Source organism: Garra rufa, chromosome 14, assembly GCF_049309525.1.
Source record: "Garra rufa chromosome 14, GarRuf1.0, whole genome shotgun sequence".
Taxonomy (NCBI): Eukaryota; Metazoa; Chordata; class Actinopteri; order Cypriniformes; family Cyprinidae; genus Garra; species Garra rufa.
This window is the reverse complement of record NC_133374.1, coordinates 28565673-28581817: the sequence shown is the minus strand read 5'-3', so window position 1 is coordinate 28581817 and position 16145 is coordinate 28565673. Positions and strand designations below refer to the sequence as shown.

The 16145-nt window shown below is 53.7% G+C and overlaps 57 non-coding genes across 57 annotated transcripts; all 57 read right to left on the bottom strand.

The window, feature by feature from the left end:
• Window positions 1-82: 82 nt before the first annotated feature.
• trnar-ucu (transfer RNA arginine (anticodon UCU)) lies at window positions 83-172 on the bottom strand. Its single transcript is given in 2 exon segments — window positions 83-118; window positions 136-172. It is a non-coding gene; the product is annotated as a tRNA-Arg (tRNA).
• A 201-nt stretch (window positions 173-373) lies between these two features.
• On the bottom strand, window positions 374-447 carry trnat-ugu (transfer RNA threonine (anticodon UGU)). The gene has a single exon. It is a non-coding gene; the product is annotated as a tRNA-Thr (tRNA).
• Window positions 448-610: 163 nt separating this feature from the next.
• On the bottom strand, window positions 611-684 carry trnat-agu (transfer RNA threonine (anticodon AGU)). Its single transcript has one exon. It is a non-coding gene; the product is annotated as a tRNA-Thr (tRNA).
• A 272-nt stretch (window positions 685-956) lies between these two features.
• trnar-ucu (transfer RNA arginine (anticodon UCU)) lies at window positions 957-1046 on the bottom strand. The gene is given in 2 exon segments: window positions 957-992; window positions 1010-1046. It is a non-coding gene; the product is annotated as a tRNA-Arg (tRNA).
• A 190-nt stretch (window positions 1047-1236) lies between these two features.
• On the bottom strand, window positions 1237-1310 carry trnat-ugu (transfer RNA threonine (anticodon UGU)). Its single transcript has one exon. It is a non-coding gene; the product is annotated as a tRNA-Thr (tRNA).
• Window positions 1311-1462: 152 nt separating this feature from the next.
• Window positions 1463-1536, bottom strand: trnat-agu (transfer RNA threonine (anticodon AGU)). The gene has a single exon. It is a non-coding gene; the product is annotated as a tRNA-Thr (tRNA).
• A 272-nt stretch (window positions 1537-1808) lies between these two features.
• Window positions 1809-1898, bottom strand: trnar-ucu (transfer RNA arginine (anticodon UCU)). The gene is given in 2 exon segments: window positions 1809-1844; window positions 1862-1898. It is a non-coding gene; the product is annotated as a tRNA-Arg (tRNA).
• Window positions 1899-2099: 201 nt separating this feature from the next.
• Window positions 2100-2173, bottom strand: trnap-ugg (transfer RNA proline (anticodon UGG)). The gene has a single exon. It is a non-coding gene; the product is annotated as a tRNA-Pro (tRNA).
• A 163-nt stretch (window positions 2174-2336) lies between these two features.
• trnat-agu (transfer RNA threonine (anticodon AGU)) lies at window positions 2337-2410 on the bottom strand. Its single transcript has one exon. It is a non-coding gene; the product is annotated as a tRNA-Thr (tRNA).
• Window positions 2411-2682: 272 nt separating this feature from the next.
• trnar-ucu (transfer RNA arginine (anticodon UCU)) lies at window positions 2683-2772 on the bottom strand. The gene is given in 2 exon segments: window positions 2683-2718; window positions 2736-2772. It is a non-coding gene; the product is annotated as a tRNA-Arg (tRNA).
• A 190-nt stretch (window positions 2773-2962) lies between these two features.
• Window positions 2963-3036, bottom strand: trnat-ugu (transfer RNA threonine (anticodon UGU)). The gene has a single exon. It is a non-coding gene; the product is annotated as a tRNA-Thr (tRNA).
• A 163-nt stretch (window positions 3037-3199) lies between these two features.
• Window positions 3200-3273, bottom strand: trnat-agu (transfer RNA threonine (anticodon AGU)). Its single transcript has one exon. It is a non-coding gene; the product is annotated as a tRNA-Thr (tRNA).
• Window positions 3274-3545: 272 nt separating this feature from the next.
• On the bottom strand, window positions 3546-3635 carry trnar-ucu (transfer RNA arginine (anticodon UCU)). Its single transcript is given in 2 exon segments — window positions 3546-3581; window positions 3599-3635. It is a non-coding gene; the product is annotated as a tRNA-Arg (tRNA).
• Window positions 3636-3836: 201 nt separating this feature from the next.
• trnat-ugu (transfer RNA threonine (anticodon UGU)) lies at window positions 3837-3910 on the bottom strand. Its single transcript has one exon. It is a non-coding gene; the product is annotated as a tRNA-Thr (tRNA).
• Window positions 3911-4073: 163 nt separating this feature from the next.
• trnat-ugu (transfer RNA threonine (anticodon UGU)) lies at window positions 4074-4147 on the bottom strand. The gene has a single exon. It is a non-coding gene; the product is annotated as a tRNA-Thr (tRNA).
• A 152-nt stretch (window positions 4148-4299) lies between these two features.
• trnat-agu (transfer RNA threonine (anticodon AGU)) lies at window positions 4300-4373 on the bottom strand. Its single transcript has one exon. It is a non-coding gene; the product is annotated as a tRNA-Thr (tRNA).
• A 272-nt stretch (window positions 4374-4645) lies between these two features.
• trnar-ucu (transfer RNA arginine (anticodon UCU)) lies at window positions 4646-4735 on the bottom strand. The gene is given in 2 exon segments: window positions 4646-4681; window positions 4699-4735. It is a non-coding gene; the product is annotated as a tRNA-Arg (tRNA).
• A 201-nt stretch (window positions 4736-4936) lies between these two features.
• On the bottom strand, window positions 4937-5010 carry trnat-ugu (transfer RNA threonine (anticodon UGU)). Its single transcript has one exon. It is a non-coding gene; the product is annotated as a tRNA-Thr (tRNA).
• A 152-nt stretch (window positions 5011-5162) lies between these two features.
• Window positions 5163-5236, bottom strand: trnat-agu (transfer RNA threonine (anticodon AGU)). The gene has a single exon. It is a non-coding gene; the product is annotated as a tRNA-Thr (tRNA).
• A 272-nt stretch (window positions 5237-5508) lies between these two features.
• trnar-ucu (transfer RNA arginine (anticodon UCU)) lies at window positions 5509-5598 on the bottom strand. The gene is given in 2 exon segments: window positions 5509-5544; window positions 5562-5598. It is a non-coding gene; the product is annotated as a tRNA-Arg (tRNA).
• A 190-nt stretch (window positions 5599-5788) lies between these two features.
• Window positions 5789-5862, bottom strand: trnat-ugu (transfer RNA threonine (anticodon UGU)). The gene has a single exon. It is a non-coding gene; the product is annotated as a tRNA-Thr (tRNA).
• A 163-nt stretch (window positions 5863-6025) lies between these two features.
• Window positions 6026-6099, bottom strand: trnat-agu (transfer RNA threonine (anticodon AGU)). Its single transcript has one exon. It is a non-coding gene; the product is annotated as a tRNA-Thr (tRNA).
• Window positions 6100-6371: 272 nt separating this feature from the next.
• Window positions 6372-6461, bottom strand: trnar-ucu (transfer RNA arginine (anticodon UCU)). The gene is given in 2 exon segments: window positions 6372-6407; window positions 6425-6461. It is a non-coding gene; the product is annotated as a tRNA-Arg (tRNA).
• A 201-nt stretch (window positions 6462-6662) lies between these two features.
• Window positions 6663-6736, bottom strand: trnat-ugu (transfer RNA threonine (anticodon UGU)). Its single transcript has one exon. It is a non-coding gene; the product is annotated as a tRNA-Thr (tRNA).
• Window positions 6737-6899: 163 nt separating this feature from the next.
• trnat-ugu (transfer RNA threonine (anticodon UGU)) lies at window positions 6900-6973 on the bottom strand. Its single transcript has one exon. It is a non-coding gene; the product is annotated as a tRNA-Thr (tRNA).
• Window positions 6974-7136: 163 nt separating this feature from the next.
• Window positions 7137-7210, bottom strand: trnat-ugu (transfer RNA threonine (anticodon UGU)). The gene has a single exon. It is a non-coding gene; the product is annotated as a tRNA-Thr (tRNA).
• A 152-nt stretch (window positions 7211-7362) lies between these two features.
• On the bottom strand, window positions 7363-7436 carry trnat-agu (transfer RNA threonine (anticodon AGU)). The gene has a single exon. It is a non-coding gene; the product is annotated as a tRNA-Thr (tRNA).
• A 272-nt stretch (window positions 7437-7708) lies between these two features.
• trnar-ucu (transfer RNA arginine (anticodon UCU)) lies at window positions 7709-7798 on the bottom strand. The gene is given in 2 exon segments: window positions 7709-7744; window positions 7762-7798. It is a non-coding gene; the product is annotated as a tRNA-Arg (tRNA).
• Window positions 7799-7999: 201 nt separating this feature from the next.
• On the bottom strand, window positions 8000-8073 carry trnat-ugu (transfer RNA threonine (anticodon UGU)). Its single transcript has one exon. It is a non-coding gene; the product is annotated as a tRNA-Thr (tRNA).
• Window positions 8074-8236: 163 nt separating this feature from the next.
• Window positions 8237-8310, bottom strand: trnat-agu (transfer RNA threonine (anticodon AGU)). Its single transcript has one exon. It is a non-coding gene; the product is annotated as a tRNA-Thr (tRNA).
• Window positions 8311-8582: 272 nt separating this feature from the next.
• trnar-ucu (transfer RNA arginine (anticodon UCU)) lies at window positions 8583-8672 on the bottom strand. Its single transcript is given in 2 exon segments — window positions 8583-8618; window positions 8636-8672. It is a non-coding gene; the product is annotated as a tRNA-Arg (tRNA).
• A 201-nt stretch (window positions 8673-8873) lies between these two features.
• On the bottom strand, window positions 8874-8947 carry trnat-ugu (transfer RNA threonine (anticodon UGU)). Its single transcript has one exon. It is a non-coding gene; the product is annotated as a tRNA-Thr (tRNA).
• Window positions 8948-9110: 163 nt separating this feature from the next.
• On the bottom strand, window positions 9111-9184 carry trnat-agu (transfer RNA threonine (anticodon AGU)). Its single transcript has one exon. It is a non-coding gene; the product is annotated as a tRNA-Thr (tRNA).
• Window positions 9185-9456: 272 nt separating this feature from the next.
• On the bottom strand, window positions 9457-9546 carry trnar-ucu (transfer RNA arginine (anticodon UCU)). Its single transcript is given in 2 exon segments — window positions 9457-9492; window positions 9510-9546. It is a non-coding gene; the product is annotated as a tRNA-Arg (tRNA).
• A 201-nt stretch (window positions 9547-9747) lies between these two features.
• Window positions 9748-9821, bottom strand: trnat-ugu (transfer RNA threonine (anticodon UGU)). Its single transcript has one exon. It is a non-coding gene; the product is annotated as a tRNA-Thr (tRNA).
• Window positions 9822-9984: 163 nt separating this feature from the next.
• trnat-agu (transfer RNA threonine (anticodon AGU)) lies at window positions 9985-10058 on the bottom strand. The gene has a single exon. It is a non-coding gene; the product is annotated as a tRNA-Thr (tRNA).
• Window positions 10059-10330: 272 nt separating this feature from the next.
• trnar-ucu (transfer RNA arginine (anticodon UCU)) lies at window positions 10331-10420 on the bottom strand. Its single transcript is given in 2 exon segments — window positions 10331-10366; window positions 10384-10420. It is a non-coding gene; the product is annotated as a tRNA-Arg (tRNA).
• Window positions 10421-10621: 201 nt separating this feature from the next.
• On the bottom strand, window positions 10622-10695 carry trnat-ugu (transfer RNA threonine (anticodon UGU)). Its single transcript has one exon. It is a non-coding gene; the product is annotated as a tRNA-Thr (tRNA).
• Window positions 10696-10858: 163 nt separating this feature from the next.
• Window positions 10859-10932, bottom strand: trnat-ugu (transfer RNA threonine (anticodon UGU)). The gene has a single exon. It is a non-coding gene; the product is annotated as a tRNA-Thr (tRNA).
• A 152-nt stretch (window positions 10933-11084) lies between these two features.
• Window positions 11085-11158, bottom strand: trnat-agu (transfer RNA threonine (anticodon AGU)). Its single transcript has one exon. It is a non-coding gene; the product is annotated as a tRNA-Thr (tRNA).
• A 272-nt stretch (window positions 11159-11430) lies between these two features.
• trnar-ucu (transfer RNA arginine (anticodon UCU)) lies at window positions 11431-11520 on the bottom strand. The gene is given in 2 exon segments: window positions 11431-11466; window positions 11484-11520. It is a non-coding gene; the product is annotated as a tRNA-Arg (tRNA).
• A 190-nt stretch (window positions 11521-11710) lies between these two features.
• On the bottom strand, window positions 11711-11784 carry trnat-ugu (transfer RNA threonine (anticodon UGU)). Its single transcript has one exon. It is a non-coding gene; the product is annotated as a tRNA-Thr (tRNA).
• A 163-nt stretch (window positions 11785-11947) lies between these two features.
• On the bottom strand, window positions 11948-12021 carry trnat-agu (transfer RNA threonine (anticodon AGU)). Its single transcript has one exon. It is a non-coding gene; the product is annotated as a tRNA-Thr (tRNA).
• A 272-nt stretch (window positions 12022-12293) lies between these two features.
• trnar-ucu (transfer RNA arginine (anticodon UCU)) lies at window positions 12294-12383 on the bottom strand. The gene is given in 2 exon segments: window positions 12294-12329; window positions 12347-12383. It is a non-coding gene; the product is annotated as a tRNA-Arg (tRNA).
• A 201-nt stretch (window positions 12384-12584) lies between these two features.
• On the bottom strand, window positions 12585-12658 carry trnat-ugu (transfer RNA threonine (anticodon UGU)). Its single transcript has one exon. It is a non-coding gene; the product is annotated as a tRNA-Thr (tRNA).
• A 163-nt stretch (window positions 12659-12821) lies between these two features.
• trnat-ugu (transfer RNA threonine (anticodon UGU)) lies at window positions 12822-12895 on the bottom strand. Its single transcript has one exon. It is a non-coding gene; the product is annotated as a tRNA-Thr (tRNA).
• A 152-nt stretch (window positions 12896-13047) lies between these two features.
• trnat-agu (transfer RNA threonine (anticodon AGU)) lies at window positions 13048-13121 on the bottom strand. Its single transcript has one exon. It is a non-coding gene; the product is annotated as a tRNA-Thr (tRNA).
• A 272-nt stretch (window positions 13122-13393) lies between these two features.
• trnar-ucu (transfer RNA arginine (anticodon UCU)) lies at window positions 13394-13483 on the bottom strand. Its single transcript is given in 2 exon segments — window positions 13394-13429; window positions 13447-13483. It is a non-coding gene; the product is annotated as a tRNA-Arg (tRNA).
• A 201-nt stretch (window positions 13484-13684) lies between these two features.
• Window positions 13685-13758, bottom strand: trnat-agu (transfer RNA threonine (anticodon AGU)). Its single transcript has one exon. It is a non-coding gene; the product is annotated as a tRNA-Thr (tRNA).
• A 272-nt stretch (window positions 13759-14030) lies between these two features.
• trnar-ucu (transfer RNA arginine (anticodon UCU)) lies at window positions 14031-14120 on the bottom strand. Its single transcript is given in 2 exon segments — window positions 14031-14066; window positions 14084-14120. It is a non-coding gene; the product is annotated as a tRNA-Arg (tRNA).
• Window positions 14121-14321: 201 nt separating this feature from the next.
• Window positions 14322-14395, bottom strand: trnat-ugu (transfer RNA threonine (anticodon UGU)). The gene has a single exon. It is a non-coding gene; the product is annotated as a tRNA-Thr (tRNA).
• Window positions 14396-14558: 163 nt separating this feature from the next.
• trnat-ugu (transfer RNA threonine (anticodon UGU)) lies at window positions 14559-14632 on the bottom strand. The gene has a single exon. It is a non-coding gene; the product is annotated as a tRNA-Thr (tRNA).
• Window positions 14633-14784: 152 nt separating this feature from the next.
• Window positions 14785-14858, bottom strand: trnat-agu (transfer RNA threonine (anticodon AGU)). Its single transcript has one exon. It is a non-coding gene; the product is annotated as a tRNA-Thr (tRNA).
• A 272-nt stretch (window positions 14859-15130) lies between these two features.
• Window positions 15131-15220, bottom strand: trnar-ucu (transfer RNA arginine (anticodon UCU)). The gene is given in 2 exon segments: window positions 15131-15166; window positions 15184-15220. It is a non-coding gene; the product is annotated as a tRNA-Arg (tRNA).
• A 201-nt stretch (window positions 15221-15421) lies between these two features.
• Window positions 15422-15495, bottom strand: trnat-agu (transfer RNA threonine (anticodon AGU)). The gene has a single exon. It is a non-coding gene; the product is annotated as a tRNA-Thr (tRNA).
• A 272-nt stretch (window positions 15496-15767) lies between these two features.
• On the bottom strand, window positions 15768-15857 carry trnar-ucu (transfer RNA arginine (anticodon UCU)). The gene is given in 2 exon segments: window positions 15768-15803; window positions 15821-15857. It is a non-coding gene; the product is annotated as a tRNA-Arg (tRNA).
• A 201-nt stretch (window positions 15858-16058) lies between these two features.
• On the bottom strand, window positions 16059-16132 carry trnat-ugu (transfer RNA threonine (anticodon UGU)). Its single transcript has one exon. It is a non-coding gene; the product is annotated as a tRNA-Thr (tRNA).
• Window positions 16133-16145: the final 13 nt, after the last annotated feature.

Here is a 16145-nt window from a genome sequence, read left to right as displayed (position 1 = left end):
AGAACAGGAGGCCTCAAAATGGTTTCTGCTGCCCCAGGGCAACACTGCGCAGTATGGGCTTAAAAAAAAATGCCAAAAACCACGACTCTGGTGGGACTCGAACCCACAACCTTTGAATGGCCTCATCTGGCAATCTAGAAGTCCAATGCGCTATCCATTGCGCCACAGAGCCCGTCGGTGTGCCTGGCTGAGCCACGAAAAGGCTTTTCTTTCAGATTTGTGCCCGTCCAGATGGGCCAAAGGGCACGCTGTGTGGGCAGAAAGACAGGTCCTCGGGTCTTTGCACAATTGAGGCCCGGTTCAAAAACGCAGGGCGTCGTCGGGGTCTCCCATCCAACGGTGAGGACAGAGAGAGCGACAGCCACCGGTGGAGAGGCACCGCTGGGATTCGAACCCAGGATCTCCTGTTTACAAGACAGGCGCTTTGACCAGCTAAGCCACGGCGCCTTGTTGGTGTGACCCGTTAGCCTGGGATGCTACCCTTCAAAAGCAGTTGAGAGGGTGGTGTTGCAAGAGAAACCGCCCGCTGTCCTCGAGCTCCTCTGTGTCCCCGTTTGCCGTCCGTTTTTTGGAAAAGCACGTGCTCGGCTGTATTGAGGCGCGCAACCAAAGGCACCGCTGGGATTCGAACCCAGGATCTCCTGTTTACTAGACAGGCGCTTTAACCAACTAAGCCACGGCGCCATCCCGCATGTTAGGCGTGGGGAGGGTGGCTCAGAGGATGCACGTATCAACACTTTGAATGCCCTGCTGCCTCCACAGGACGCAAGACAGTGATTGCCATAGCTCACTGAATTGGTTCTTGGGCATGTTTTACTACCTTTTAAATTTGATTGACATCTTTTCTTCTTCTTTTTTTAAATCAATGTACGCTGAGAACAGGAGGCCTCAAAATGATTTCTGCTGCCCCAGGGCAACACTGCGCAGTATGGGCTTAAAAAAAATGCCAAAAACCACGACTCTGGTGGGACTCGAACCCACAACCTTTGAATGGCCTCATCTGGCAATCTAGAAGTCCAATGCGCTATCCATTGCGCCACAGAGCCCGTCGGTGTGCCTGGCTGAGCCACGAAAAGGCTTTTCTTTCAGATTTGTGCCCGTTCAGATGGGCCAAAGGGCACGCTGTGTGGGCAGAAAGACAGGTCCTCGGGTCTTTGCACAATTGAGGCCCGGTTCAAAAACGCAGGGCCTCCCATCCAACGGTGAGGACAGAGAGAGCGACAGCCACCGGTGGAGAGGCACCGCTGGGATTCGAACCCAGGATCTCCTGTTTACAAGACAGGCGCTTTGACCAGCTAAGCCACGGCGCCTTGCTGGTGTGACCCGTTAGCCTGGGATGCTACCCTTCAAAAGCAGGTGAGAGGGTGGTGTTGCAAGAGAAACCGCCCGCTGTCCTCGAGCTCCTCTGTGTCTCCGTTTGCCGGAAAAGCACGTGCTCGGCTGTATTGAGGCGCGCAACCAAAGGCACCGCTGGGATTCGAACCCAGGATCTCCTGTTTACTAGACAGGCGCTTTAACCAACTAAGCCACGGCGCCATCCCGCATGTTAGGCGTGGGGAGGGTGGCTCAGAGGATGCACGTATCAACACTTTGAATGCCCTGCTGCCTCCACAGGACGCAAGACAGTGATTGCCATAGCTCACTGAATTGGTTCTTGGGCATGTTTTACTACCTTTTAAATTTGATTGACATCTTTTCTTCTTCTTTTTTTAAATCAATGTACGCTGAGAACAGGAGGCCTCAAAATGATTTCTGCTGCCCCAGGGCAACACTGCGCAGTATGGGCTTAAAAAAAATGCCAAAAACCACGACTCTGGTGGGACTCGAACCCACAACCTTTGAATGGCCTCATCTGGCAATCTAGAAGTCCAATGCGCTATCCATTGCGCCACAGAGCCCGTCGGTGTGCCTGGCTGAGCCACGAAAAGGCTTTTCTTTCAGATTTGTGCCCGTTCAGATGGGCCAAAGGGCACGCTGTGTGGGCAGAAAGACAGGTCCTCGGGTCTTTGCACAATTGAGGCCCGGTTCAAAAACGCAGGGCGTCGTCGGGGTCTCCCATCCAACGGTGAGGACAGAGAGAGCGACAGCCACCGGTGGAGAGGCACCGCTGGGACTCGAACCCAGGATCTCCTGTTTCCAAGACAGGCACTTTCACTAGCTAAGCCACGGCACCTTGTTGGTGTGACCCGTTAGGCTGGGATGCTACCCTTCAAAAGCAGGTGAGAGGGTGGTGTTGCAAGAGAAACCGCCCGCTGTCCTCGAGCTCCTCTGTGTCCCCGTTTGCCGTCCGTTTTTTGGAAAAGCACGTGCTCGGCTGTATTGAGGCGCGCAACCAAAGGCACCGCTGGGATTCAAACCCAGGATCTCCTGTTTACTAGACAGGCGCTTTAACCAACTAAGCCACGGCGCCATCCCGCATGTTAGGCGTGGGGAGGGTGGCTCAGAGGATGCACGTATCAACACTTTGAATGCTCTGCTGCCTCCACAGGACGCAAGACAGTGATTGCCATAGCTCACTGAATTGGTTCTTGGGCATGTTTTACTACCTTTTAAATTTGATTGACATTTTTTCTTCTTCTTTTTTTAAATCAATGTACGCTGAGAACAGGAGGCCTCAAAATGGTTTCTGCTGCCCCAGGGCAACACTGCGCAGTATGGGCTTAAAAAAAATGCCAAAAACCACGACTCAGGTGGGACTCGAACCCACAACCTTTGAATGGCCTCATCTGGCAATCTAGAAGTCCAATGCGCCATCCATTGCGCCACAGAGCCCGTCGGTGTGCCTGGCTGAGCCACGAAAAGGCTTTTCTTTCAGATTTGTGCCCGTCCAGATAGGCCAAAGGGCACGCTGTGTGGGCAAAAAGACAGGTCCTCGGGTCTTTGCACAATTGAGGCCCGGTTCAAAAACGCAGGGCCTCCCATCCAACGGTGAGGACAGAGAGAGCGACAGCCAACGGTGGAGAGGCACCGCTGGGATTCGAACCCAGGATCTCCTGTTTACAAGACAGGCACTTTGACCAGCTAAGCCACGGCGCCTTGTTGGTGTGACCCGTTAGCCTGGGATGCTACCCTTCAAAAGCAGGTGAGAGGGTGGTGTTGCAAGAGAAACCGCCCGCTGTACTCGAGCTCCTCTGTGTCCCCGTTTGCCGTCCGTTTTTTGGAAAAGCAAGTGCTCGGCTGTATTGAGGCGCGCAACCAAAGGCACCGCTGGGATTCGAACCCAGGATCTCCTGTTTACTAGACAGGCGCTTTAACCAACTAAGCCACGGCGCCATCCCGCATGTTAGGCGTGGGGAGGGTGGCTCAGAGGATGCACGTATCAACACTTTGAATGCCCTGCTGCCTCCACAGGACGCAAGACAGTGATTGCCATAGCTCACTGAATTGGTTCTTGGGCATGTTTTACTACCTTTTAAATTTGATTGACATTTTTTCTTTTTCTTTTTTTAAATCAATGTACGCTGAGAACAGGAGGCCTCAAAATGATTTCTGCTGCCCCAGGGCAACACTGCGCAGTATGGGCTTAAAAAAAATGCCAAAAACCACGACTCTGGTGGGACTCGAACCCACAACCTTTGAATGGCCTCATCTGGCAATCTAGAAGTCCAATGCGCTATCCATTGCGCCACAGAGCCCGTCGGTGTGCCTGGCTGAGCCACGAAAAGGCTTTTCTTTCAGATTTGTGCCCGTTCAGATGGGCCAAAGGGCACGCTGTGTGGGCAGAAAGACAGGTCCTCGGGTCTTTGCACAATTGAGGCCCGGTTCAAAAACGCAGGGCGTCGTCGGGGTCTCCCATCCAACGGTGAGGACAGAGATAGCGACAGCCACCGGTGGAGAGGCACCGCTGGGATTCGAACCCAGGATCTCCTGTTTACAAGACAGGCACTTTCACTAGCTAAGCCACGGCACCTTGTTGGTGTGACCCGTTAGGCTGGGATGCTACCCTTCAAAAGCAGGTGAGAGGGTGGTGTTGCAAGAGAAACCGCCCGCTGTCCTCGAGCTCCTCTGTGTCCCCGTTTGGCGTCCGTTTTTTGGAAAAACACGTGCTCGGCTGTATTGAGGCGCGCAACCAAAGGCACCGCTGGGATTCGAACCCAGGATCTCCTGTTTACAAGACAGGCGCTTTGACCAGCTAAGCCACGGCGCCTTGCTGGTGTGACCCGTTAGCCTGGGATGCTACCCTTCAAAAGCAGGTGAGAGGGTGGTGTTGCAAGAGAAACCACCCGCTGTCCTCGAGCTCCTCTGTGTCTCCGTTTGCCGGAAAAGCACGTGCTCGGCTGTATTGAGGCGCGCAACCAAAGGCACCGCTGGGATTCGAACCCAGGATCTCCTGTTTACTAGACAGGCGCTTTAACCAACTAAGCCACGGCGCCATCCTGCATGTCAGGCGTGGGGAGGGTGGCTCAGAGGATGCACGTATCAACACTTTGAATGCCCTGCTGCCTCCACAGGACGCAAGACAGTGATTGCCATAGCTCACTGAATTGGTTCTTGGGCATGTTTTACTACCTTTTAAATTTGATTGACATTTTTTCTTCTTCTTCTTTTAAATCAATGTACGCTGAGAACAGGAGGCCTCAAAATGGTTTCTGCTGCCCCAGGGCAACACTGCGCAGTATGGGCTTAAAAAAAATGCCAAAAACCACGACTCTGGTGGGACTCGAACCCACAACCTTTGAATGGCCTCATCTGGCAATCTAGAAGTCCAATGCGCTATCCATTGCGCCACAGAGCCCGTCGGTGTGCCTGGCTGAGCCACGAAAAGGCTTTTCTTTCAGATTTGTGCCCGTCCAGATGGGCCAAAGGGCACGCTGTGTGGGCAGAAAGACAGGTCCTCGGGTCTTTGCACAATTGAGGCCCGGTTCAAAAACGCAGGGCGTTGTCGGGGTCTCCCATCCAACGGTGAGGACAGAGAGAGCGACAGCCACCGGTGGAGAGGCACCGCTGGGATTCAAACCCAGGATCTCCTGTTTACAAGACAGGCGCTTTGACCAGCTAAGCCACGGTGCCTTGTTGGTGTGACCCGTTAGCCTGGGATGCTACCCTTCAAAAGCAGGTGAGAGGGTGGTGTTGCAAGAGAAACCGCCCGCTGTCCTCGAGCTCCTCTGTGTCTCCGTTTTTTGGAAAAGCACGTGCTCGGCTGTATTGAGGCGCGCAACCAAAGGCACCGCTGGGATTCAAACCCAGGATCTCCTGTTTACTAGACAGGCGCTTTAACCAACTAAGCCACGGCGCCATCCCGCATGTTAGGCGTGGGGAGGGTGGCTCAGAGGATGCACGTATCAACACTTTGAATGCTCTGCTGCCTCCACAGGACGCAAGACAGTGATTGCCATAGCTCACTGAATTGGTTCTTGGGCATGTTTTACTACCTTTTAAATTTGATTGACATTTTTTCTTCTTCTTTTTTTAAATCAATGTACGCTGAGAACAGGAGGCCTCAAAATGGTTTCTGCTGCCCCAGGGCAACACTGCGCAGTATGGGCTTAAAAAAAATGCCAAAAACCACGACTCAGGTGGGACTCGAACCCACAACCTTTGAATGGCCTCATCTGGCAATCTAGAAGTCCAATGCGCCATCCATTGCGCCACAGAGCCCGTCGGTGTGCCTGGCTGAGCCACGAAAAGGCTTTTCTTTCAGATTTGTGCCCGTCCAGATGGGCCAAAGGGCACGCTGTGTGGGCAAAAAGACAGGTCCTCGGGTCTTTGCACAATTGAGGCCCGGTTCAAAAACGCAGGGCCTCCCATCCAACGGTGAGGACAGAGAGAGCGACAGCCAACGGTGGAGAGGCACCGCTGGGATTCGAACCCAGGATCTCCTGTTTACAAGACAGGCACTTTGACCAGCTAAGCCACGGCGCCTTGTTGGTGTGACCCGTTAGCCTGGGATGCTACCCTTCAAAAGCAGGTGAGAGGGTGGTGTTGCAAGAGAAACCGCCCGCTGTACTCGAGCTCCTCTGTGTCCCCGTTTGCCGTCCGTTTTTTGGAAAAGCAAGTGCTCGGCTGTATTGAGGCGCGCAACCAAAGGCACCGCTGGGATTCGAACCCAGGATCTCCTGTTTACTAGACAGGCGCTTTAACCAACTAAGCCACGGCGCCATCCCGCATGTTAGGCGTGGGGAGGGTGGCTCAGAGGATGCACGTATCAACACTTTGAATGCCCTGCTGCCTCCACAGGACGCAAGACAGTGATTGCCATAGCTCACTGAATTGGTTCTTGGGCATGTTTTACTACCTTTTAAATTTGATTGACATTTTTTCTTCTTCTTTTTTTAAATCAATGTACGCTGAGAACAGGAGGCCTCAAAATGATTTCTGCTGCCCCAGGGCAACACTGCGCAGTATGGGCTTAAAAAAAATGCCAAAAACCACGACTCTGGTGGGACTCGAACCCACAACCTTTGAATGGCCTCATCTGGCAATCTAGAAGTCCAATGCGCTATCCATTGCTCCACAGAGCCCGTCGGTGTGCCTGGCTGAGCCACGAAAAGGCTTTTCTTTCAGATTTGTGCCCGTCCAGATGGGCCAAAGGGCACGCTGTGTGGGCAGAAAGACAGGTCCTCGGGTCTTTGCACAATTGAGGCCCGGTTCAAAAACGCAGGGCGTCGTCGGGGTCTCCCATCCAACGGTGAGGACAGAGAGAGCGACAGCCACCGGTGGAGAGGCACCGCTGGGATTCGAACCCAGGATCTCCTGTTTACAAGACAGGCGCTTTGACCAGCTAAGCCACGGCGCCTTGTTGGTGTGACCCGTTAGCCTGGGATGCTACCCTTCAAAAGCAGGTGAGAGGGTGGTGTTGCAAGAGAAACCGCCCGCTGTCCTCGAGCTCCTCTGTGTCCCCGTTTGCCGTCCGTTTTTTGGAAAAGCACGTGCTCGGCTGTATTGAGGCGCGCAACCAAAGGCACCGCTGGGATTCGAACCCAGGATCTCCTGTTTACAAGACAGGCGCTTTGACCAGCTAAGCCACGGCACCTTGCTGGTGTGACCCGTTAGCCTGGGATGCTACCCTTCAAAAGCAGGTGAGAGGGTGGTGTTGCAAGAGAAACTGCCCGCTGTCCTCGAGCTCCTCTGTGTCTCCGTTTGCCGTCCGTTTTTTGGAAAAGCACGTGCTCGGCTGTATTGAGGCGCGCAACCAAAGGCACCGCTGGGATTCTAACCCAGGATCTCCTGTTTACAAGACAGGCGCTTTGACCAGCTAAGCCACGGCGCCTTGCTGGTGTGACCCGTTAGCCTGGGATGCTACCCTTCAAAAGCAGGTGAGAGGGTGGTGTTGCAAGAGAAACCGCCCGCTGTCCTCGAGCTCCTCTGTGTCTCCGTTTGCCGGAAAAGCACGTGCTCGGCTGTATTGAGGCGCGCAACCAAAGGCACCGCTGGGATTCGAACCCAGGATCTCCTGTTTACTAGACAGGCGCTTTAACCAACTAAGCCACGGCGCCAACCCGCATGTTAGGCGTGGGGAGGGTGGCTCAGAGGATGCACGTATCAACACTTTGAATGCCCTGCTGCCTCCACAGAACGCAAGACAGTGATTGCCATAGCTCACTGAATTGGTTCTTGGGCATGTTTTACTACCTTTTAAATTTGATTGACATTTTTTCTTCTTCTTTTTTTAAATCAATGTACGCTGAGAACAGGAGGCCTCAAAATGATTTCTGCTGCCCCAGGGCAACACTGCGCAGTATGGGCTTAAAAAAAATGCCAAAAACCACGACTCTGGTGGGACTCGAACCCACAACCTTTGAATGGCCTCATCTGGCAATCTAGAAGTCCAATGCGCTATCCATTGCGCCACAGAGCCCGTCGGTGTGCCTGGCTGAGCCACGAAAAGGCTTTTCTTTCAGATTTGTGCCCGTCCAGATGGGCCAAATGGCACGCTGTGTGGGCAGAAAGACAGGTCCTCGGGTCTTTGCACAATTGAGGCCCGGTTCAAAAACGCAGGGCGTCGTCGGGGTCTCCCATCCAATGGTGAGGAAAGAGAGAGCGACAGCCACCGGTGGAGAGGCACCGCTGGGATTCGAACCCAGGATCTCCTGTTTACAAGACAGGCGCTTTGACCAGCTAAGCCACGGCGCCTTGTTGGTGTGACCCGTTAGCCTGGGATGCTACCCTTCAAAAGCAGGTGAGAGGGTGGTGTTGCAAGAGAAACCGCCCGCTGTCCTCGAGCTCCTCTGTGTCTCCGTTTGCCGTCCGTTTTTTGGAAAAGCACGTGCTCTGCTGTATTGAGGCGCGCAACCAAAGGCACCGCTGGGATTCGAACCCAGGATCTCCTGTTTACTAGACAGGCGCTTTAACCAACTAAGCCACGGCGCCATCCCGCATGTTAGGCGTGGGGAGGGTGGCTCAGAGGATGCACGTATCAACACTTTGAATGCCCTGCTGCCTCCACAGGACGCAAGACAGTGATTGCCATAGCTCACTGAATTGGTTCTTGGGCATGTTTTACTACCTTTTAAATTTGATTGACATTTTTTCTTTTTCTTTTTTTAAATCAATGTACGCTGAGAACAGGAGGCCTCAAAATGATTTCTGCTGCCCCAGGGCAACACTGCGCAGTATGGGCTTAAAAAAAATGCCAAAAACCACGACTCTGGTGGGACTCGAACCCACAACCTTTGAATGGCCTCATCTGGCAATCTAGAAGTCCAATGCGCTATCCATTGCGCCACAGAGCCCGTCGGTGTGCCTGGCTGAGCCACGAAAAGGCTTTTCTTTCAGATTTGTGCCCGTCCAGATGGACCAAAGGGCACGCTGTGTGGGCAGAAAGACAGGTCCTCGGGTCTTTGCACAATTGAGGCCCGGTTCAAAAACGCAGGACGTCGTCGGGGGCTCCCATCCAACGGTGAGGACAGAGAGAGCGACAGCCACCGGTGGAGAGGCACCGCTGGGATTCGAACCCAGGATCTCCTGTTTACAAGACAGGCGCTTTGACCAGCTAAGCCACGGCGCCTTGTTGGTGTGACCCGTTAGCCTGGGATGCTACCCTTCAAAAGCAGGTGAGAGGGTGGTGTTGCAAGAGAAACCGCCCGCTGTCCTCGAGCTCCTCTGTATCTCCGTTTGCCGTCCGTTTTTTGGAAAAGCACGTGCTCTGCTGTATTGAGGCGCGCAACCAAAGGCACCGCTGGGATTCGAACCCAGGATCTCCTGTTTACTAGACAGGCGCTTTAACCAACTAAGCCACGGCGCCATCCCGCATGTTAGGCGTGGGGAGGGTGGCTCAGAGGATGCACGTATCAACACTTTGAATGCCCTGCTGCCTCCACAGGACGCAAGACAGTGATTGCCATAGCTCACTGAATTGGTTCTTGGGCATGTTTTACTACCTTTTAAATTTGATTGACATTTTTTCTTTTTCTTTTTTTAAATCAATGTACGCTGAGAACAGGAGGCCTCAAAATGATTTCTGCTGCCCCAGGGCAACACTGCGCAGTATGGGCTTAAAAAAAATGCCAAAAACCACGACTCTGGTGGGACTCGAACCCACAACCTTTGAATGGCCTCATCTGGCAATCTAGAAGTCCAATGCGCTATCCATTGCGCCACAGAGCCCGTCGGTGTGCCTGGCTGAGCCACGAAAAGGCTTTTCTTTCAGATTTGTGCCCGTCCAGATGGACCAAAGGGCACGCTGTGTGGGCAGAAAGACAGGTCCTCGGGTCTTTGCACAATTGAGGCCCGGTTCAAAAACGCAGGACGTCGTCGGGGGCTCCCATCCAACGGTGAGGACAGAGAGAGCGACAGCCACCGGTGGAGAGGCACCGCTGGGATTCGAACCCAGGATCTCCTGTTTACAAGACAGGCGCTTTGACCAGCTAAGCCACGGCGCCTTGTTGGTGTGACCCGTTAGCCTGGGATGCTACCCTTCAAAAGCAGGTGAGAGGGTGGTGTTGCAAGAGAAACCGCCCGCTGTCCTCGAGCTCCTCTGTGTCCCCGTTTGCCGTCCGTTTTTTGGAAATGCACGTGCTCGGCTGTATTGAGGCGCGCAACCAAAGGCACCGCTGGGATTCGAACCCAGGATCTCCTGTTTACTAGACAGGCGCTTTAACCAACTAAGCCACGGCGCCATCCCGCATGTCAGGCGTGGGGAGGGTGGCTCAGAGGATGCACGTATCAACACTTTGAATGCCCTGCTGCCTCCACAGGACGCAAGACAGTGATTGCCATAGCTCACTGAATTGGTTCTTGGGCATGTTTTACTACCTTTTAAATTTGATTGACATTTTTTCTTCTTCTTCTTTTAAATCAATGTACGCTGAGAACAGGAGGCCTCAAAATGGTTTCTGCTGCCCCAGGGCAACACTGCGCAGTATGGGCTTAAAAAAAATGCCAAAAACCACGACTCTGGTGGGACTCGAACCCACAACCTTTGAATGGCCTCATCTGGCAATCTAGAAGTCCAATGCGCTATCCATTGCGCCACAGAGCCCGTCGGTGTGTCTGGCTGAGCCACGAAAAGGCTTTTCTTTCAGATTTGTGCCCGTCCAGATGGGCCAAAGGGCACGCTGTGTGGGCAGAAAGACAGGTCCTCGGGTCTTTGCACAATTGAGGCCCGGTTCAAAAACGCAGGGCGTCGTCGGGGTCTCCCATCCAACGGTGAGGACAGAGAGAGCGACAGCCACCGGTGGAGAGGCACCGCTGGGATTCGAACCCAGGATCTCCTGTTTACAAGACAGGCGCTTTGACCAGCTAAGCCACGGCACCTTGCTGGTGTGACCCGTTAGCCTGGGATGCTACCCTTCAAAAGCAGGTGAGAGGGTGGTGTTGCAAGAGAAACCGCCCGCTGTCCTCGAGCTCCTCTGTGTCTCCGTTTGCCGTCCGTTTTTTGGAAAAGCACGTGCTCGGCTGTATTGAGGCGCGCAACCAAAGGCACCGCTGGGATTCGAACCCAGGATCTCCTGTTTACAAGACAGGCGCTTTGACCAGCTAAGCCACGGCGCCTTGCTGGTGTGACCCGTTAGCCTGGGATGCTACCCTTCAAAAGCAGGTGAGAGGGTGGTGTTGCAAGAGAAACCGCCCGCTGTCCTCGAGCTCCTCTGTGTCTCCGTTTGCCGGAAAAGCACGTGCTCGGCTGTATTGAGGCGCGCAACCAAAGGCACCGCTGGGATTCGAACCCAGGATCTCCTGTTTACTAGACAGGCGCTTTAACCAACTAAGCCACGGCGCCATCCCGCATGTCAGGCGTGGGGAGGGTGGCTCAGAGGATGCACGTATCAACACTTTGAATGCCCTGCTGCCTCCACAGGACGCAAGACAGTGATTGCCATAGCTCACTGAATTGGTTCTTGGGCATGTTTTACTACCTTTTAAATTTGATTGACATTTTTTCTTCTTCTTTTTTTAAATCTATGTACGCTGAGAACAGGAGGCCTCAAAATGGTTTCTGCTGCCCCAGGGCAACACTGCGCAGTATGGGCTTAAAAAAAATGCCAAAAACCACGACTCTGGTGGGACTCGAACCCACAACCTTTGAATGGCCTCATCTGGCAAACTAGAAGTCCAATGCGCTATCCATTGCGCCACAGAGCCCGTCGGTGTGCCTGGCTGAGCCACGAAAAGGCTTTTCTTTCAGATTTGTGCCCGTCCAGATGGGCCAAAGGGCACGCTGTGTGGGCAGAAAGACAGGTCCTCGGGTCTTTGCACAATTGAGGCCCGGTTCAAAAACGCAGGGCCTCCCATTCAACGGTGAGGACAGAGAGAGCGACAGCCACCGGTGGAGAGGTACCGCTGGGATTCGAAACCAGGATCTCCTGTTTACAAGACAGGCGCTTTGACCAGCTAAGCCACGGCGCCTTGTTGGTGTGACCCGTTAGCCTGGGATGCTACCCTTCAAAAGCAGGTGAGAGGGTGGTGTTGCAAGAGAAACCACCCGCTGTCCTCGAGCTCCTCTGTGTCCCCGTTTGCCGTCCGTTTTTTGGAAATGCACGTGCTCGGCTGTATTGAGGCGCGCAACCAAAGGCACCGCTGGGATTCGAACCCAGGATCTCCTGTTTACTAGACAGGCACTTTAACCAACTAAGCCACGGCGCCATCCCGCATGTCAGGCGTGGGGAGGGTGGCTCAGAGGATGCACGTATCAACACTTTGAATGCCCTGCTGCCTCCACAGGACGCAAGACAGTGATTGCCATAGCTCACTGAATTGGTTCTTGGGCATGTTTTACTACCTTTTAAATTTGATTGACATTTTTTCTTCTTCTTCTTTTAAATCAATGTACGCTGAGAACAGGAGGCCTCAAAATGGTTTCTGCTGCCCCAGGGCAACACTGCGCAGTATGGGCTTAAAAAAAATGCCAAAAACCACGACTCTGGTGGGACTCGAACCCACAACCTTTGAATGGCCTCATCTGGCAATCTAGAAGTCCAATGCGCTATCCATTGCGCCACAGAGCCCGTCGGTGTGCCTGGCTGAGCCACGAAAAGGCTTTTCTTTCAGATTTGTGCCCGTCCAGATGGGCCAAAGGGCACGCTGTGTGGGCAGAAAGACAGGTCCTCGGGTCTTTGCACAATTGAGGCCCGGTTCAAAAACGCAGGGCGTCGTCGGGGTCTCCCATCCAACGGTGAGGACAGAGAGAGCGACAGCCACCGGTGGAGAGGCACCGCTGGGATTCGAACCCAGGATCTCCTGTTTACAAGACAGGCGCTTTGACCAGCTAAGCCACGGCACCTTGCTGGTGTGACCCGTTAGCCTGGGATGCTACCCTTCAAAAGCAGGTGAGAGGGTGGTGTTGCAAGAGAAACCGCCCGCTGTCCTCGAGCTCCTCTGTGTCTCCGTTTGCCGTCCGTTTTTTGGAAAAGCACGTGCTCGGCTGTATTGAGGCGCGCAACCAAAGGCACCGCTGGGATTCGAACCCAGGATCTCCTGTTTACAAGACAGGCGCTTTGACCAGCTAAGCCACGGCGCCTTGCTGGTGTGACCCGTTAGCCTGGGATGCTACCCTTCAAAAGCAGGTGAGAGGGTGGTGTTGCAAGAGAAACCGCCCGCTGTCCTCGAGCTCCTCTGTGTCTCCATTTGCCGGAAAAGCACGTGCTCGGCTGTATTGAGGCGCGCAACCAAAGGCACCGCTGGGATTCGAACCCAGGATCTCCTGTTTACTAGACAGGCGCTTTAACCAACTAAGCCACGGCGCCATCCCGCATGTCAGGCGTGGGGAGGGTGGCTCAGAGGATGCACGTATCAACACTTTGAATGCCCTGCTGCCTCCACAGGACGCAAGACAGTGATTGCCATAGCTCACTGAATTGGTTCTTGGGCATGTTTTACTACCTTTTAAATTTGATTGACATTTTTTCTTCTTCTTTTTTTAAATCTATGTACGCTGAGAACAGGAGGCCTCAAAATGGTTTCTGCTGCCCCAGGGCAACACTGCGCAGTATGGGCTTAAAAAAAATGCCAAAAACCACGACTCTGGTGGGACTCGAACCCACAACCTTTGAATGGCCTCATCTGGCAAACTAGAAGTCCAATGCGCTATCCATTGCGCCACAGAGACCGTCGGTGTGCCTGGCTGAGCCACGAAAAGGCTTTTCTTTCAGATTTGTGCCCGTCCAGATGGGCCAAAGGGCACGCTGTGTGGGCAGAAAGACAGGTCCTCGGGTCTTTGCACAATTGAGGCCCGGTTCAAAAACGCAGGGCGTCGTCGGGGTCTCCCATCCAACGGTGAGGACAGAGAGAGCGACAGCCACCGGTGGAGAGGCACCGCTGGGATTCGAACCCAGGATCTCCTGTTTACTAGACAGGCGCTTTAACCAACTAAGCCACGGCGCCATCCCGCATGTCAGGCGTCGGGAGGGTGGCTCAGAGGATGCACGTATCAACACTTTGAATGCCCTGCTGCCTCCACAGGACGCAAGACAGTGATTGCCATAGCTCACTGAATTGGTTCTTGGGCATGTTTTACTACCTTTTAAATTTGATTGACATTTTTTCTTCTTCTTTTTTTAAATCAATGTACGCTGAGAACAGGAGGCCTCAAAATGGTTTCTGCTGCCCCAGGGCAACACTGCGCAGTATGGGCTTAAAAAAAATGCCAAAAACCACGACTCTGGTGGGACTCGAACCCACAACCTTTGAATGGCCTCATCTGGCAATCTAGAAGTCCAATGCGCTATCCATTGCGCCACAGAGCCCGTCGGTGTGCCTGGCTGAGCCACGAAAAGGCTTTTCTTTCATATTTGTGCCCGTCCAGATGGGCCAAAGGGCACGCTGTGTGGGCAGAAAGACAGGTCCTCGGGTCTTTGCACAATTGAGGCCCGGTTCAAAAACGCAGGGCGTCGTCGGGGTCTCCCATCCAACGGTGAGGACAGAGAGAGCGACAGCCACCGGTGGAGAGGCACCGCTGGGATTCGAACCCAGGATCTCCTGTTTACAAGACAGGCGCTTTGACCAGCTAAGCCACGGCACCTTGCTGGTGTGACCCGTTAGCCTGGGATGCTACCCTTCAAAAGCAGGTGAGAGGGTGGTGTTGCAAGAGAAACCGCCCGCTGTCCTCGAGCTCCTCTGTGTCTCCGTTTGCCGTCCGTTTTTTGGAAAAGCACGTGCTCGGCTGTATTGAGGCGCGCAACCAAAGGCACCGCTGGGATTCGAACCCAGGATCTCCTGTTTACAAGACAGGCGCTTTGACCAGCTAAGCCACGGCGCCTTGCTGGTGTGACCCGTTAGCCTGGGATGCTACCCTTCAAAAGCAGGTGAGAGGGTGGTGTTGCAAGAGAAACCGCCCGCTGTCCTCGAGCTCCTCTGTGTCTCCGTTTGCCGGAAAAGCACGTGCTCGGCTGTATTGAGGCGCGCAACCAAAGGCACCGCTGGGATTCGAACCCAGGATCTCCTGTTTACTAGACAGGCGCTTTAACCAACTAAGCCACGGCGCCATCCCGCATGTCAGGCGTGGGGAGGGTGGCTCAGAGGATGCACGTATCAACACTTTGAATGCCCTGCTGCCTCCACAGGACGCAAGACAGTGATTGCCATAGCTCACTGAATTGGTTCTTGGGCATGTTTTACTACCTTTTAAATTTGATTGACATTTTTTCTTCTTCTTTTTTTAAATCTATGTACGCTGAGAACAGGAGGCCTCAAAATGGTTTCTGCTGCCCCAGGGCAACACTGCGCAGTATGGGCTTAAAAAAAATGCCAAAAACCACGACTCTGGTGGGACTCGAACCCACAACCTTTGAATGGCCTCATCTGGCAAACTAGAAGTCCAATGCGCTATCCATTGCGCCACAGAGACCGTCGGTGTGCCTGGCTGAGCCACGAAAAGGCTTTTCTTTCAGATTTGTGCCCGTCCAGATGGGCCAAAGGGCACGCTGTGTGGGCAGAAAGACAGGTCCTCGGGTCTTTGCACAATTGAGGCCCGGTTCAAAAACGCAGGGCGTCGTCGGGGTCTCCCATCCAACGGTGAGGACAGAGAGAGCGACAGCCACCGGTGGAGAGGCACCGCTGGGATTCGAACCCAGGATCTCCTGTTTACTAGACAGGCGCTTTAACCAACTAAGCCACGGCGCCATCCCGCATGTTAGGCGTGGGGAGGGTGGCTCAGAGGATGCACGTATCAACACTTTGAATGCCCTGCTGCCTCCACAGGACGCAAGACAGTGATTGCCATAGCTCACTGAATTGGTTCTTGGGCATGTTTTACTACCTTTTAAATTTGATTGACATTTTTTCTTTTTCTTTTTTTAAATCAATGTACGCTGAGAACAGGAGGCCTCAAAATGATTTCTGCTGCCCCAGGGCAACACTGCGCAGTATGGGCTTAAAAAAAATGCCAAAAACCACGACTCTGGTGGGACTCGAACCCACAACCTTTGAATGGCCTCATCTGGCAATCTAGAAGTCCAATGCGCTATCCATTGCGCCACAGAGCCCGTCGGTGTGCCTGGCTGAGCCACGAAAAGGCTTTTCTTTCAGATTTGTGCCCGTCCAGATGGACCAAAGGGCACGCTGTGTGGGCAGAAAGACAGGTCCTCGGGTCTTTGCACAATTGAGGCCCGGTTCAAAAACGCAGGACGTCGTCGGGGGCTCCCATCCAACGGTGAGGACAGAGAGAGCGACAGCCACCGGTGGAGAGGCACCGCTGGGATTCGAACCCAGGATCTCCTGTTTACAAGACAGGCGCTTTGACCAGCTAAGCCACGGCGCCTTGTTGGTGTGAC